Source organism: Mesocricetus auratus, unplaced genomic scaffold (genome assembly GCF_017639785.1).
Source record: "Mesocricetus auratus isolate SY011 unplaced genomic scaffold, BCM_Maur_2.0 Super-Scaffold_100003, whole genome shotgun sequence".
Taxonomy (NCBI): Eukaryota; Metazoa; Chordata; class Mammalia; order Rodentia; family Cricetidae; genus Mesocricetus; species Mesocricetus auratus.
The window spans coordinates 108,167,737-108,184,100 of NW_024429188.1; positions in this window are offsets into that span (position 1 = coordinate 108,167,737).

The window sequence follows — 16,364 nt, forward strand, 5'->3', positions numbered from 1 at the left end:
TCTTCCTCCACTGTTCCACACCCCTTGTCAGTTCAAAGTCACAAGCCCTGCCACCCAAACTAGGATCCAGTCCCCACACCCCACACCCACACCCACACCCACACACTTGCCTAAAGAAGGAGATGGAGCTGAAGAAAAACAGCAAGCTGTAAACACTGCCAGAGGTTCCCGGTCAGAAAAATGGCGGAGGTCAGGCTCTAGCCCCGCCTCTTGGTTGTGAGAAGGACTTGAGCATGCTTACCTAGATGATTGTTCAGGTCTAGGGCCATGCGCCTTCTGCTAAGGTGAAGCCACAACCCTCTGAATCACCTGATGGAGTTCTGGACCAAAGACTGTCTTGGAGTATGCTTGATAAACCCAGTAACACTGCATTGAGAAACATAGACTTTTCCTTCCTTGGCATATATCAGTTCCCAGCTGATTTTTTTATATATTTTTTATTATTTTAATTTTAAATAGCTTGTTTTACATGTCAATCCCAGTTACCTCTCCCTCCCCTCCTCCCGTACTCCCTCCCCATCCCCCCATCCCCCCACCCTATTGCCAATTCCTTCCACATAGGGGATATTTAGAGTCTGTCAGGGTAGGGTCCAGGCACCCCCTAAGAGTCTAGGCTGAGAGAGCATCCCTCTTTTTGTTTTGGACACATGATGTCTGTTAGTATTCGAGGGATAAACACTGATCCACTGCTCAGGACCCCATAGGTTGCCCAGCCCTCCTCACTGACTGTCACAATCAGGGGGTTCCGATCTGTCCCATGCTGGCTTCCCAGCTGTCAGTCTGGGGTCCATGAGCTCTCCCCTGTTCAGATCAGCTGTCTCTGCTGGTTTTGCCAGCCCATTCTTTGCCAATTTGCTCATCGCTCCTCTCTCTCTGTCACTGGGTTCCTTGGGTTCAGTTCAGTGTTTAACTGTGGGTGTTTGCCTTTGCTTCCATCAGTCACTGGATGAAGGCTCCAGGATGGTTATAGACATCAAGTTTGCTACCAGGAATAGGAATTCGAGGTGGTCTCTACACTGTTGCTTAACTTGCCAATTGGTCTCATCCCTTTAGATCTGTAGAGGTCACAATGGTGCCTGATCTGTCTTTTAACCTATGATTCCCTCTTCTGCCTATCCTACACCCCCAGTCAACCTTCCTGTTCCCCGATGACCGCATGACCTACTCTCTCTTCCTCTTCCCCTCTCTATTTCCCACGTCCCCCTCCCCCCCCATCCCTGGCTGTGTTCCCCATCTGTTCAGAGGATCTTGCCTCATTTCTCTTCTCTTGAATACCATGCATATCTTTTATGTTCTTTTCTGTTTCCCAGACTCTCTGTCATTGGAAATGCAGACTGGCACTCTCCTGATCCATGTCTAAAATCCATATATGAGTGAGTACATACCATGTTTGTCTTTTTGTTACTGGGTTATCCCACTCAGGATGGTTTCTTCCAGTGGCATCCATTTACCTGCGAATTTCAAGATTCCATTGTTATTTTCTGCTGAGTAATATTCCATTGTGTAAATGTACCACATTTCCTCTATCTACTGTTCAGTTGAGGGGCATCTAGGTTGCTTCCAGGTTCTGGCTATTACAAATAATGCTGCTATGAACACAGTGGAGCAGATGCTCTTGTTGTATGAATTTGCCTCTTTTGGATATATGCCTAAGAGTGGAATTGCTGCGTCCTGTGGTAGATTGATTCCCATTTTCCTGAGGAATCTCCATACTGATTTCCAAAGTGGCTGTACGAGTTGGCACTCCCACCAGCAGTGGAGGAGAGTTCCCCTCTCTCCACATCCTCTCCAGCATAAATTGTCTTCGTGTTTTTGATTTTAGCCATTCTGACAGGAGTGAGATTGTATCTCAGAGTTGTTTTGATTTGCATTTCCCTGATGGCTAAGGATGTTGAAACTTTTATAAGTATCTCTTATTTTAGCCTCTTCTATTGGGAATTCTGTGTTTAGTTCTGTACCCCACCTTTTAATTGGATCCTTTGGTGTTTTGGAGACTTGCTTCTTGAGTTCTTTGTATATTTTGGAGATTAGTCCTCTGTCAGATGTGGGGTTAGTGAATATCTTTTCCCAATCTGTGGACTGCCTTTTTGTCTTGTTGACTGTGTCCTTTGCCTTACAGAAGCTTTTTAGTTTCATGAGGTCCCATTTGTTAATTGTCAATCTCAGTGTCTGTGCCACTGGTGTTATGTTCAGGACGTGGTCTCCTGTACCAACTTGTTGAAGAGTATCTCCCATTTTCTCTTCTATAAGTTTCAGTATGGCTGGATTTATGTAGAGATCTTTGATCCATTTGGACTTAAATTTTGTACACGGTGATGAACATGGATCTATCTGCAGCCTTCTGCATACCAGTACCCAGTTATTCCAGCGCCATTTGTTGAAGATGCTTTCTTTTTTCCACTGTATAGTTTTAGCTTCTTTGTCAAAAATCAAGTGTTCATAGGTGTGTGGGTTAAAATCAGGGTTTTCCATTCAGTTCCATTGGTCAACTTGCCTTTTTTTGTGACAATACCAAGCTGTTTTCAGCGCTATAGCTATATACTAGAGCTTGAAGTCAGGTATGATGATGCCTACTGAATTTCCTTTATTGTATAGTGTTGTTTTGGTTATCCTGGGCCTTTTGTTTTTCCATATAAAGTTGATTAATGTTCTTTCCAGGTCTGTGAAGAATTGTGCCAAAATTTTGATAGGGATTGCATTGAATCTGTAGACTGCATTTGGCAAGATTGCCGTTTTTATTATGTTGATCCTACCAATCCAAGAGCATGGGAGATCTTTCCATTTTCTGGTATCCTCTTTTATTTCTGTCTTTAAAGACTCAAAGTTCTTGATATACAGGTCTTTCACTTCCTCGGTTAACATTATCTCCAGATATTTGATGCTGTTTATGGCTATTGTAAAGTGTGAGGTTTCTCTGATTTCTTTCTCAGTCACTTCATCGTCTGTATATAATAGGGCCACTGAATTTTTTGAGTTTACCTTGTATCCTGCCACTTTGTTGAAGGTGTTCATCAGCTCTAGGAGTTCCCTTTCGGATTTTTTTGGGTCACTGATATAAACTATCATATCATCTGCAAATAGTGAAAGCTTGACTTCTTCTTTTCCTATTTGTTTCCCCTTGATCTACTTTTGTTGTCTTATTGCTGTAGCTAGAATTTCAAGTACAATATTGAAGAGATATGGAGAGAGTGAGAGCCTATTCTTGTTCCTGATTTTAGAGGAATTGCTTTGAGTTTCTCTCCATTTAGTTTGATGTTAGCTGTTGGTTTACTGTATATTGCTTTTATTATATCCAGGTGCATTCCTGTTATCCCTGATCTCTCTAGGACCTTTATCATGAACGGGTGCTGGATTTTGTCAAAGGCTTTTTCAGCATCTAGTGAGATGATCATGTGGTTTTTCTTTCACTGTTTGTTTATATGGTGGATTACATTAATAGATTTTTTTAATGTTGAACCATCCCTGCATTCCTGGGATGAAGGCTATTTGATCATGGTGGATGATTTTTCTAAATGTTCTTGAATCCGGTTTGCTAGTATTTTATTGAGTATATTTGTATCGATGTTCATGAGGGAATTTGGTCTATAGTTCTCTTTCTTAGATGTGTCTTTGTGTGGCTTGGGTATCAAGGTAATTGTAGCCTTGTAAAAAGAGTTTGGCAGTGAGCTTCCTGCTTCTATTGTGTGGAATACTTTGAGGACTACTGGAATTATCTTTTTTTTTAATTTCTGGTAGAATTCTGCACTGAAGCCATCTGGGCCTGGGCTTTTTTTGTTTGGGAGACTTTTTGATGGCTGCTTCTATTTCATTAAGGTCTATAGGTCTGTTTAGATTGTTTATCTGCTCATGATTCAGTTTTGGCAAGTGATACCTATACAGGAAATTGTCCATTTCCTTTAAATTTTCAAAATTTGTGGCGTACATATTTTCAAAGTATGCCCTGATGGTTCTCTGGATTTCCTCAGGGTCCGTTGTTATGTCCCCTTTTTCATTTCTGATTTTGTTAATTAGCATGCTCTCTCTCTGTCTTTTGGTTAGTTTGGACAGAGGTTTGTCTATTTTTTTATTTTCTCAAAGAACCAACTCTTTGTTTCATTGATTCTTCTCAATGTTTACCTTGTCAATTCACTCAACTTGCCTATAAAAAGACACAGCCTAGCTGGGTGTTGGTGGTGCAAGCCTTTAATCCCGGCACTCGGGTGGCAGAGGCAGGCGGATCTCTGTGAGTTCGAGACCAGTCTGGTCTACAGAGCTAGTTCCAGGAGAGCCTCCAAAGCCACAGAGAAACCCTGTCTCGAAATACCAAAAAAAAAAGACACAGACTAACAGAATGAATACGAAGACAGAACCCATCCTTCTGCTGCATACATGAAACCCATCTCAACATCAAAACAGACGGTATCTCAAAATAAAGGGTTGGGATAAGATTTTCCAATCAAACCAACCCAAGAAACAAGCGGGTGTAGCAATCCTAATATCTAAAAAACTAGACTTCAAATTAAAATCAATCAAAAGAGATGAAATAGGACATTTCATATTCATCACAGGAAAAGTCCATCAAGATGAAGTCTTCTGTTTTGTGTTAGCCAACTATTCCTGGGCATACAGCCTGCCTTGGAGTGTGCCTGATAAACCCAATGACACTCCATTGAGAAAAATAGAGTTTTCCTTCTCGGCATATATCATTTCCAAGCAGATTCTGTGTTAGTAGTGGAAATTTCTGTCTATTTACCCCTCTTCATAAAGAGATCTTGTCTGGTTTAAAGTCAGGCAGGACTTCTGAATGAACTCTCTGGTACATATTTGTATCAACCCTGTTTTGTCTGGAAACAAATACCACCTCTGGCTCTTAAAATCTTTCTTCCTGCCCTTCTGCAAAGATTGCCAAAGCTTCAGTAGAATGAACTCATAAATCATCATATTCAGGTCCTACTATGCTCAAATTCTAACTTTCACGACATTGTCCACCTGTGAATATAGATACCAACATGTCATTAGGAATAATTACATTGCTTGCTGTGGAATATTATTTTCAGATGTGTTACATTTATTTATGCTATGGGACATTTGCTTTGTGATGCAGCCTGGTTTACCCAGCCATCCATAGAGAAAGAAGAAAGGCATAAAGGAATAGAGAAATATATAAGGCCAGAGGACAGAAAGAGATACATGGGATAAATTAACTTAAGAAAAGCTGGGTAGAAAGAGTCATTCAAAACTGGGTATTTATAAGTAAAACTAAGTCTCCAGGTATATTTATTAGGGAGCAACTTTGTGGTGAATAACCCCAAAAAGAGTAAGCAACAATAACAACAAAATCAACAACATTTTGATTCCCAACATGGTGCTCAAACTTCAAATTAACGGTTTCTGCTTACAACAAGCCCTTGAGCAGCATGTATATTTAAAAAATATTGACAGCCCTTAACCCCAGCATTCAGGAAGCAGAGGCAGATTTATCTAGGTGAGTTTGAGGCCAGTCTCATGTACAGAGCTAGTTCCATGACAAGCTCCAAAACTGCTGAGGTAAATCCTGTCGCAACATATCAAGGAAGAAAACTCATAAAAATATACTAAGTAAAAAAAAGTGCCTACATCAGCAGAAGCATCAGCTTCCTACAGCTGGGAAGGTTTAATGTAGTTCCCAATATGCACCTCCATCTGAGTGGAAAGCTTGAAGCCTGGCTTTCCTTACCCAAGAAACAGGAGGAACCAATATACAAAGCCGTAGGCAGAGGTCTGTGCCACTTAATTACATAGCAATTTGAAGTCTCATGTGATCAATAATACACAGAAAGAGATGTTCCATGGGAAAAATTCCTGTAAGCAGGTTCCTGTTTGTTCTACAATGTGCTTAGTCTTTTGAAAGAAAGAAAAGTGGTATGGAACATTAGAGAAGGAAATAAATAGTTTAGAAATACTAAAGTCTTTAAGGAGACAGTAAAAATAATATAAAAGAAAAAGGCCACCTAAGATTGGGAATGCAGAGGTATGTTTCTTATCTGTTAGAGGAACAATGTGTATCGATACAAATTGGTATTTATTTTTGTTCCACCATATGAAGATTTCTACTCTTGTTTGAGGTATGGTATACATCAACTTTATTTCAATATACAAGTGCAAGTACTAGATTTTGAATGTTTACCATTGCAAACTGTTTAGGATAATAAAGATACACAGGTTAGAAGTTAATCTTCTATTAACAATCAACTTTTATATATGCTAGGTTTACTTTAAACATGACATGGTGATGTTTTATAGAAAGATGTTCTTTAAACCATTCAATGAACTATAAAATATGACATTTAAATGTTTGGTTCACATAGGGCTTTTCATGAAAATCAGACATATCTGATTCTGGCATCACCAAGTTACTCCAGAGATGATGGCCATTGAAGGAACTCCTTATGGAGTTTGCCTTTACTATGGGAAAGCAAGCCATGTGGTCAAGAAACAGCTCTAGGCTGATACTTCCTGACAGTATGCTATATAAACTTGACATTAAGGAACCACAGGAAAGTGACTGCTAAACTTTGCCAAAATAAGTACGGACAGCCCTTTAAATTCCTTGTTTCACAGACAAGTCTGCCAGGTATTTGGGGCCTGCAGACTGAAGATGAATGCCTCAAACATTGGAGAGAACTTTCCGTCACTGTCAAGAAAACAAGATGTCTCTGTTGTTATGGTAATTCCTTCTGGGGTCTTTGATGAAGTTAAAGAATAAATAATTATGGTTACAGGTGTTCTTAGTGATGACAGAAAGCAAATTAGGTATACAACTTCAGGAGCACTAATAGTAGGTAGATAGTGGAGAATTCTTACTGAAATTATTGTACACAAAAGGAATGGTTATTGTACATGCAGTTCTCACTTGGTAAATATTTTTTGCCACAAGTACCATGAATTCTATTCAATAGAGTTGCAGTTTCGTTTTGGGCCCCAACTTGATTTCTCCTTGTTTGATGACATAGTTATTGATATTATCAGAAACAAGGTCATATCTTACTCTATAGAGCAACACATAGCCTTAGAAACAGCCTGTCATGTATGACAGGGTGTATGGGCCCTCTTTTATGAATGACTCAATGAAACATAAACCATTCTTAGACTGATGCATTAGGTTTGTGGTATGATTAGAAGGGGGGCTCTAACTCATATAGTGATTTTTTAAATTCCTTTCAAACAGGTATATATTTTAGAAAACTTCACTGGTGGTAGGTTCCCATATGATTTTTTTTACAATGTCCTTTAGTGTTGTCACTGCTCATATATCATCTCTAACCCATCTCTCTCATCCCAATTCCCATGTAATCCTCCTAGTTTCCCTTTTTAATCCACAGATACAACTGTATTCTATTTCCCCTAACTGTGTAGTTTTCCCTACCTCTGGGTGCATTGCTATGTACCTATGTTTTGGAACTATAAGACATTAAAATCTAATGTCCATGAAGGGTGAGTGGAGGGAGTTGGAGGAGAGGAGGGATTGGGAACTGAATTAGAATGTAAAAAGAATGAATTAATTAAAAACAAAGTAAAAAATCACCACCACCAACAGAAGATTTTCAAGCCCATTTCCTATAAAGGGACATTCTCTCAGACTAGACACATGAGAGAGGGTATAGTTCCTGCCTCAAATGTTGTAACAGTTTGTCATTATGCTCTATGGGAGGCCTCCCACTACGTGAGGAATGGATGGGAGGTAGGAGGTGGGATGGGGAGTCAGTGGGGCAAATGAGAAGACAGGAGGGAGAGAGAAGTGTGTATGGTATGTAAAATGAGATTGTTTTAATTTAAATAACAATTAATTACAAAAGGAAATTCCAGCATACACATAAGAAAAAATATACAATATTTTCCTATTTGTCTCTTCCATACATCACTTAGGATGGTTTTCCAACTTCAACAATTTACTTACAACTGAGTAAAATTCTCCTATGTAAATTTACCACATTTTAATTATCCATTCCTCAATTGATGAACAGCTAGATTATTTCCAGGTTCTGGCTATTGTATATGAGTAGAACAGCAATGAATTTGGATAAGACAGCATGTTTGTGCTAAGATATAGATAGGGTCTTTTAGATATGTTCCCAGCATTGATATAGCTTGATCTTGAGTATGGGCAATTTTCAGCTTTTTAGGAACCTCCACATTGACTTCCATAATCATGGAAGTTTGTACTACCATTAGCAATGCATAAGTTTCTCCACATCCTTATCAGTATATATTGTCATATGTTTTATTTTTATTTTTAAATTTAAATAAGAATCAAGTTTGCTTCACCTGTCAATCCCAGGTCCCACTACTTTTACCTCCACTCCTCCCAAGACCTCCTACCAACACCAACAACACCACCTCATTTCCCCATGGAGGGGGAGGCCGTCCACGGATGTGTCCATAGTCTGTCATTTCATTCAGGGAAGAGCCTAGACCCACCCCCAAGGGACCAGGGTGAGATTGCAGTTCTCATTGTGGGATGGGCTCAAAAAGTCCATTTGTATGGCAGGGACAAATCCTGATCTACTACCTAAGGCCCCATAGATGGCCTAGGCCTCTACAGTGATGCCCACATTCAGGGAGACTTGATCAGTCCCATGCTGGATTCCCAGCTATCAGTCTGGGATTCAAGAGGAACCTGTTGTCAGGTCAGCTGTTTATGGGGGATAAACTAGCCCAGTCTTAACCCCTTTGCTCATCAGTCCTCCCTGTCACTAGATTCCTTGAGTTCATCTCAGTGTTTAGCTGTGGGAGTTTCTCTGCTTGCATCAGACATTGGATGAAGGTTCTGTTTCGCAGACTATCTGGTCATGGGATTATATGCTGGCACTCCCCAGATCTATGTGTGAAATCCATATATGAGAGTGTACATTCCATATTTGTCTTTTTGTGACTGGGTTACCTCAATCCGAATGGTTCTTCTAGTGCCATCCATTTGCCTGCAAATTTCAGGATTCCATTTTTTTCTGCTGAAGAGTAATTATTGTGTAAAAGTACCACATTTTCTCTATCTACTATTCAGTTGAGGGGCATCTAGGTTGCTACCAATTCTGGCTATTACAAATAATGCTGCTGCGAACATAGTGGAACAGATATCCTTGTATGAATGGGCATCTTTTGGGTATATGCCTTAGAGTGGTGTTGCTGGGTCTTGTGGAGACTGATTCCCATTTTCCTGAGGAATCTCCATACTGATTTCCAAAGTGGCTGTTCAAGTTGGCACTCCCACCAGCAGTGGAGGAGTGTTCTCCTTTCTCCATATCCTCTCCAGAATAAACTATTGTTGGTGTTTTTGATTTTAGCCATTCTGAAAGGAGTAAGATAGTGTCTCAGAGTTGTTTTGATTTGCATTTCCCTGTTTGCTAGGAATGTTGAGCACTTTCTTAAGTGTCTCTCGGCCATTGTAGTTTCCTCTATTGAAAATTCTCTATGTAGTTCTGTAGCCCACTTTTTAATTCGATCCTTTGGTGTTTTGGAGACTTGCTTCTTGAGTTCTTTATAAATTTTGGAGATCAGCCCTCTGTCAGATGTAGTCTTAGTGAATATCTTTTCCCATTCTGAGGACTGCTTTTTGTCTAGCTGTGTCCTTTGCCTTACAGAACCTTCTCAGTTTCAGGATTTCCTATTAATTAAGTGTCGATCTCAGTGTTTGTGCTACTGGTGTTATGTTCAGGAAGCAGTCTTCTGTAAAATTCATTCAAGGGTACCTCCCTCTTTCTCTTCTAACAGGTTCAGTGTGGCTGGATATATATTGAGGTCTTTGATCCATTTGGACTTAAGTTTCTTGCATGGAGATAGACATGGGTCTATCTGCAGTCTTCTACATGCCAATATCCAGTTATGCCAGAATACCATTTGTTGAAGATGCTATCCTTTTTTCATTGTATAATTTTAGTTCCTTGACAAAATGAGGTGTTCATAGGTTTGGGGATTAATCTCAGAGTTTTCAGTTGGATTCCATTGATCTACCTGTATATTTTTGTGCCGACACCAAGCTGTTTTCAGGACTAGAGATGTATAATAGAGGTTGAAGTTATGGATGCCTCCAGGTATTGTTTTGTTGAGCAGGGTTGTCTTGGCTCTCCTGGGTTTTTGTTTTTCTATATAAAGTTGAGAATTGTTCTTTCAAGGTCTATGAAGAATTATGCTGGGATTTTGATGGGGATTGCATTGAACCTGTAGATTGCATTTTGCAGTATTGCCATTTTTAGTACATTGATCCTACCTCTCCATGAGCATGGGACATCTTTCCATTTTCTGATGTCTTCTTTAATTTCTTTCTTAAAGTCTCAAAGTTCTTGAGATACAGGTCTTTCACTTGTTTGGTTAGCGTTACCCCAAGGTATTTTATGTTGTTTATGGCAATTGTAAAGTTTGATGTTTTTCTGATTTCTTTCTCAGCCATTTCATCATCTGTACATAGTAGAGCTACTGATTTTATTGAGTTGATCTTCTACGCTGCCACTTTACTGAAAGTATTTATCAGCTATGGGAGTTCCCTGATAGAGTTTTTTGGATCACTTATATAAACTATCTTATCATCTGCAAATAGTGAAATTTGACCTCTTCCTTTCCAATTTGTAGCCCCTTGATCTTATTATTATCTTATTGCTCTAGCTAGAACTTCAGGTACAATACTGAAAAGGTATAGTGAGAGGACAGCCTTGTTTTGTTCCTAATTTTAGGTGAAGTGCATTAAGTTTCTGTCCATTTAGTTTGATGTTGGCAGTTGGTTTGCTGTATATAGCTTTTATTATGTTTAAATATGTTCCTGTTATCCCAGATCTCTCCAAGACCTTTATCATGAAGGAGTGTTGGATTTTTTCAAAGGCTTTTTCAGTGTCTAGTGAGATGATTTTTGTTTTTCAGCTTGTTTATATGGTGGATTACATTGATGGATTTTCGTATGTTGAACCATCCCTGCATCCCTGGGATGAAACCTACTTGGTGGTGGTGAATGATTGTTTTGATGTGTTCTTGGATCCAATTTTGAAGTATTTTGTTGAGTATTTTTGCATCAATATACATGAGGGATATTGGTCTGAAGTTCTCTTTCTTAGTTGTGTCTTTGTGTGGCTTGAGTATCAAGATTATTGAAGCCTCATAGAAAGAGTTTGGCAAAGACTCTTCTGCCTCTTTTGCATGGAGTACATTTAGAAGAATTGGTATAAGCTGTTCTTTAAATTTCTGGTAGAATTCTGCACTGAGGCCATCTGGCCCTGGGCTTTTGTTTTTTTTTTTTGATGACTGCTTCTATTTCCATAGGCCTATTTAAATTGCTTCTCTATCCTTGATTTAATTTTTGTGAGAGATAGCTATCAAGGAAATTGTCCATTTCCATTAAATTTTTGAATTTTGTGGTGTACAGTATTTCAAAGTATGACCTGATGATTCTCTGTATTTCCTCACTGTCCTAAGTTATGTGCCCTTTTGTTTCTGATATTGTTAATTTGCATGTTCACATTCTGCTGTTTGGGTAGTTTCGATAAATGTTTGTCTATCTTGTTGATTTTCTCAAAGAACCAACTCTTCGTTGCATTGTATTATTTTCCTAGTTTCTACTTTGATTTCAGCCCTCAGTCTGATTAATTCCTGGCATCTACTACTCCCGGGTGAGTTTGCTTCTATGTGTTCTAGAGATTTAAGCTGTGCTGTTAATTCTCTAGTGCAACTTTTCTCCAGTTTCTTCATGTGGGCACTTAGTGCTATGAACTTCCCTCGTAGCACACCTTTCAAAGTGTCCCATAGGATTGGGTATATTGTGTCTTCTTTCTCCTTGAATTCTAGGAAGTCTTTAGTTTCTTTTTTTTCTTTTTTGACCCAGGAATGCTGCAATTGTGCATTATTCAATTTCCATGAGTTTGTTGGATTTCTGAAATTTGTGTTGTTGTCGAATTCTAATTTTAACGCATGGTATTCTGATAAGATGCATGGAGTTATTCCAATATTTTTGTACGTGCTGAAGTTTGATATGTTGCCAAGTATTTGGTCACTTTTTGGGAAGGTTTCATGTGGTGCTGAGAGAAGGTATATTCTTTTCTATTTGGATGGAATGTTCTATAGATGTCTATTAATCCCAATTGTGTTTTCATGTCTATGAGTCACTTTGCTTCTTTGTTAAGTTCTGTGTGGTATTTCTTGTTAGTGTTGAGAGTGGGGTGTTGAAGTCTCCCACTATAAGTGTTTGAGGCTTTATATGTGCTTTGAGTTTTAGTAATGTTTCTTTTACAAATGTGGATGCCTTGGTATTTGGGGTATAGTTGTTCAGAATTGAAACTTCGCCTTCGTGGATTTCTCCTGTGATGACTATGTAACCACCTCCTTCATCGCTTCTGATTGATTTTATTTTAAAGTCCAATTTGTTAGATATTAGGACACCTACCCCTCCTTGTTTCTTGCACCCATTTAATAGGAAAATCATTTTCCCACCTTTATCTCTGAGGTACTGTCTGTCTTTGAAGTTGAGGTGTGTTTCTTGTATGCAGCAGAAGGTGTGTTCTGTCTTAGAGTCCATTTTGTTAGCATGTGTTTTTATGGGCGAGTTAAGACCATTAATATTGAGGAATATTAATGACCATTGATTCCTGATTCTTTTGTAAATTGGAATGGTTGTTGTTGTTGGAATTATGTGTGGAATTCCACCCCTTTTTTTCTTTTGGCTGTTAATAAGGTGGGATATTCTATTGCCTATGATTTTCTGGTTGTAGCTAAATTCCATGGGGTGAAGTTTTCCTTCCAGATCTATCTGTAGGGCTGGGCTAATGGATATGTGTTGCTTGAACCTAGATTTGTCATGGAATATCTTGTTTTCTCCATCTATAGTGATTGAGAGCTTTGCTGAGTATAGTAGTCTGGGCTGGCATCCATAGTGTCTTAGTGTTGGTAGAATATCTATCCAGGACCTTCTGCCTTTCAGAGTTTCCAAGTTGAGGTCAGGTGTAGTTCTGATAGGTTTGCCTTTATATATTATTTGTTCTTTTTCCTTAGCTGCCCTTAATATTCTTTCTTTATTCTGTATATATGGGAGTCTTGATTATTATGTGGCAGTGTAGGAGGACGTTTTTTGTGTTCCACTCTATTTGGTGTTGTGTTAGCTTCTTGTACCTTCATTGGCATGTCTTTCTTTAGGTTGGGAAAGTTTTTTTCAATTATATTGTTGAATTTATTTTCTGCCCCTTTGAGGTGGTTTTCTTCACCTTCTTCTATACCTATTATTCTTAGGTTTGGTCTTTTCATAGTATCCCATATGTCCTGAATGTTTTGTGTTAGGGATTAGTTGGACTTAAGATTTTTGGTGGATGAATCAATTTCTCCTAGTGTATCTTCAACACGTGCGATTCTCTCTTCCATGTCTTGTATTCTATTTGTTACACTTGCATCTGTAATACCTTACTGTTTGCCCAGCTTTTCTATTTCCAGCATTCATTCAGATTTTTTATTGTCTCTATTTCAGTCTTCCTCCCTTTTACTGTTTGAAATGTTTCTTCCAATTTTTGCTTTGTCTTTTTGTCCAGTTGTTGCATTATTTGAAATTTTTGGTTTGTTTTTTCTTCCTTTTCTTGTATTTTTTAGTTTGCTTTTTCTTCCATTTCTTGCATTTTTGTTTTGCTTTTTCTTCCATTTCTTTGAGGAATTTTCCTGTATCCCCTTTGAGGCCTTCTATCATTTTCAAGAAGTTGTTTTAAGGTCATTCTCTTCTGCTTCATTTGTATTGGAATGTTAGAGTCTAGTTGGTGTGGAGTCTCTAGAATCTGGCAAAGTCCCATTTGTTTTTCTGTTGCTGGGTGTTTTTTGTATTGTCTTTTTCCCATCCCTTCTTATAGTGGGTGCAAATATAATCCCTTAGTGGCCTAGTGTTTAGGGAACCAGAGGTCCCTTTCGGTGGGAGCAAACAAGTCCAATACTCTGGTAGTTATCCTCTTCCTGCTCCTAGTCCTAGTACCCAGGGTGGAGAAGAAGACTGGAAATCTGGGGTGCTTAGGCTCCCACCTGGAGCAGAGACTCAGTGGCATTCTCCAGGCACTGGAGCACTAGCCCAGAATCACACTCGGAATTGCCTTGTCTTGTGGTTGGAGAAGAAGGCAAGGAAACTGTGATGCATAGTCTTACAATGAGAGGGAAGGCTCACTGGTATTCTGCAGGCACTGGTCCAGTTGGTGGAGAAGAAGACCAGGAAACTGTGGTGCATAGGCTCCTGCCAGGAGGGGAGAATCTGTATCAGTCCCCTGGCAGTCCCCAGCCACAGGAAGGCAGGCCCAGATACAGGTCCTGGATTACCTGCTCCCCTGGTAACTTTGGTGGAATAGAAGACCAGTAATATGGGGTGCATATGTTACTACCAGAAGGGGAGGGTCTGTGGGAGTCCCTGTCATATGTTTTATTAATGTTGACCATTTTGAAATTTTTAAATAATTTTCATTTTCTTGCTTCTGATGGCTAAGGATGCTGGCAATTTTCAATTTTGTTAGCCAATTGTGTTTCTTCTTTTGAAAATTCTATTCTGTACTCTACTTCCTTTTTAAAAATAGGTTATTTGGCTTTTTATGTTTTTTTCTTTCTTTTATTTCTTTAAATTATCTAGATACAAACTGTGAATTAGATAGAACTGGTAGACATTTTCCTTTTCTCTAGACTGACACTTTGAAACAATGATGGTGTGCTTTGCTGTAAATAAACTATTTCACTTCATGAATTCTGTCTTAGTTACTTTTCTATTGATGCAAAAATTCATATAGATCATGGCAACTTAGAGAAAAAAAGTTCATTGGAAGCTTAAAGTTCCAGTGTGTGTTATTAGTTTACATCTTATCCATAAGTAGAAGGCATATAAAGCTAACTGGGAATGGCACGAGCATTTGAAACTTTGAAGATGATGCCCAGTGAAACATTTTTTTCAACAAAACCACACCGCTCAATCCTTATAAACTGTTCCAGAAACTGAAGACCAACTGTTCTAGAAACTGGGGACCAAATTTTTCTTCATAACCTAAGAATGGACAAGGTCTGTGAATTTATCTTGTGCTCATGTGGGTTTGGCCATAGCAGATGGAACTATATTTCACCAATCAAACAAAATGGAACTCATATTACATCATAACTTGGAACAATGCATTAACCCTTTGAGGGGTGATTAGTTAGGTGAGTCTGGCTAAGTAGCCCCTTTTCCTTATGGAGGAGTGAAAAATCTTTTCCTTGTGGAGGAGTGAAAAGTCTTCAATTTACCAGTGGTACTGACTGTTTTCATTTTCTTTCTAAACCCGACTCTGTTAAACTCAAAATAAACTCCATTCCTAAAAGAAACCATATGAAGTTGAGGTAGACTCATATAAGCCTTCCAACCCAGGAGTCTTCCTATATTAGCAACTAAAATAAAACAGGATTATGGGTAGTTCTATGTCTAAGATAGGGGGCATAATTTTTGTCCCTCAAGATACTATTTATTTATTTTATTACTTTAATTTTAAATAACTTGTTTCACATGTCAATCCCACTTCCCTCTCCCTCCCCTCCTCCTGCACACCCACACTCACCCTCTCTAGCCTCCCACCCTATCGCCACTTCCTTCCACATAGAGGATATCTGGAGTCTGTCATTTCACTCAGGACATGGTCCAGGCTCTCCCCTAAGAGTCCAGGCTGAGAGAGCATCCCTCTTTGTGTTATGGACACACAAAGTCCATTTGTATGCCATGTATACACACTGATCTACTGCCTATGACCCCATAGGTTGCCCAGGACTGCTCACTGACTCTCACACTCAGGGGGTCTGTATCAGGCCTATGCTGGCCTTCCAGATGTTGTTCTGTGTTCCATGATCACCCTCTTGTTCATATGAGCTGTCTCTGCTGGTTTTAACAGCCCATTCTTTGCCAATTTGCTCATCGCACCTCTCTCTCTGTCACTGGGTTCAGTGGGTTCAGTTCAGTGTTTAACTGTGGGTGTTTGCCTCTGCTTCCATCAGTCACTGGATGAAAGATCCAGGGTGGCTATAGACGTCAAGTTCATTATCAGGAATGGGCATTCGAGGTGATCTCTCCACTATTGCTTAGCTTGCCAGTTGGTGTTATCCCTTTAGATCACTATAGGCCTCAATGGTGCCAGATCTGTCTTCTAACCTATGACACCCTCTTCCCCCTATTCCACCCCCACTCAACCTTCCTGTACCCCCATGACCTACTCTCTCGTCCTCTTCTCCTTGTCTCTTCGTCCCAGCTCCCACTCATTCCCTACCCCTTGCAGTGTTCCCAATGTGTTCAGAAGATCTTGCCTCATTCCTCTTCTCTGGGGTAACATGCATATCTCTCTTAGGTTCTTTCCTGTTTCCCAGACTCCGTCAGTGGAAGTGCAGAATGGCACTATCCTGATCAA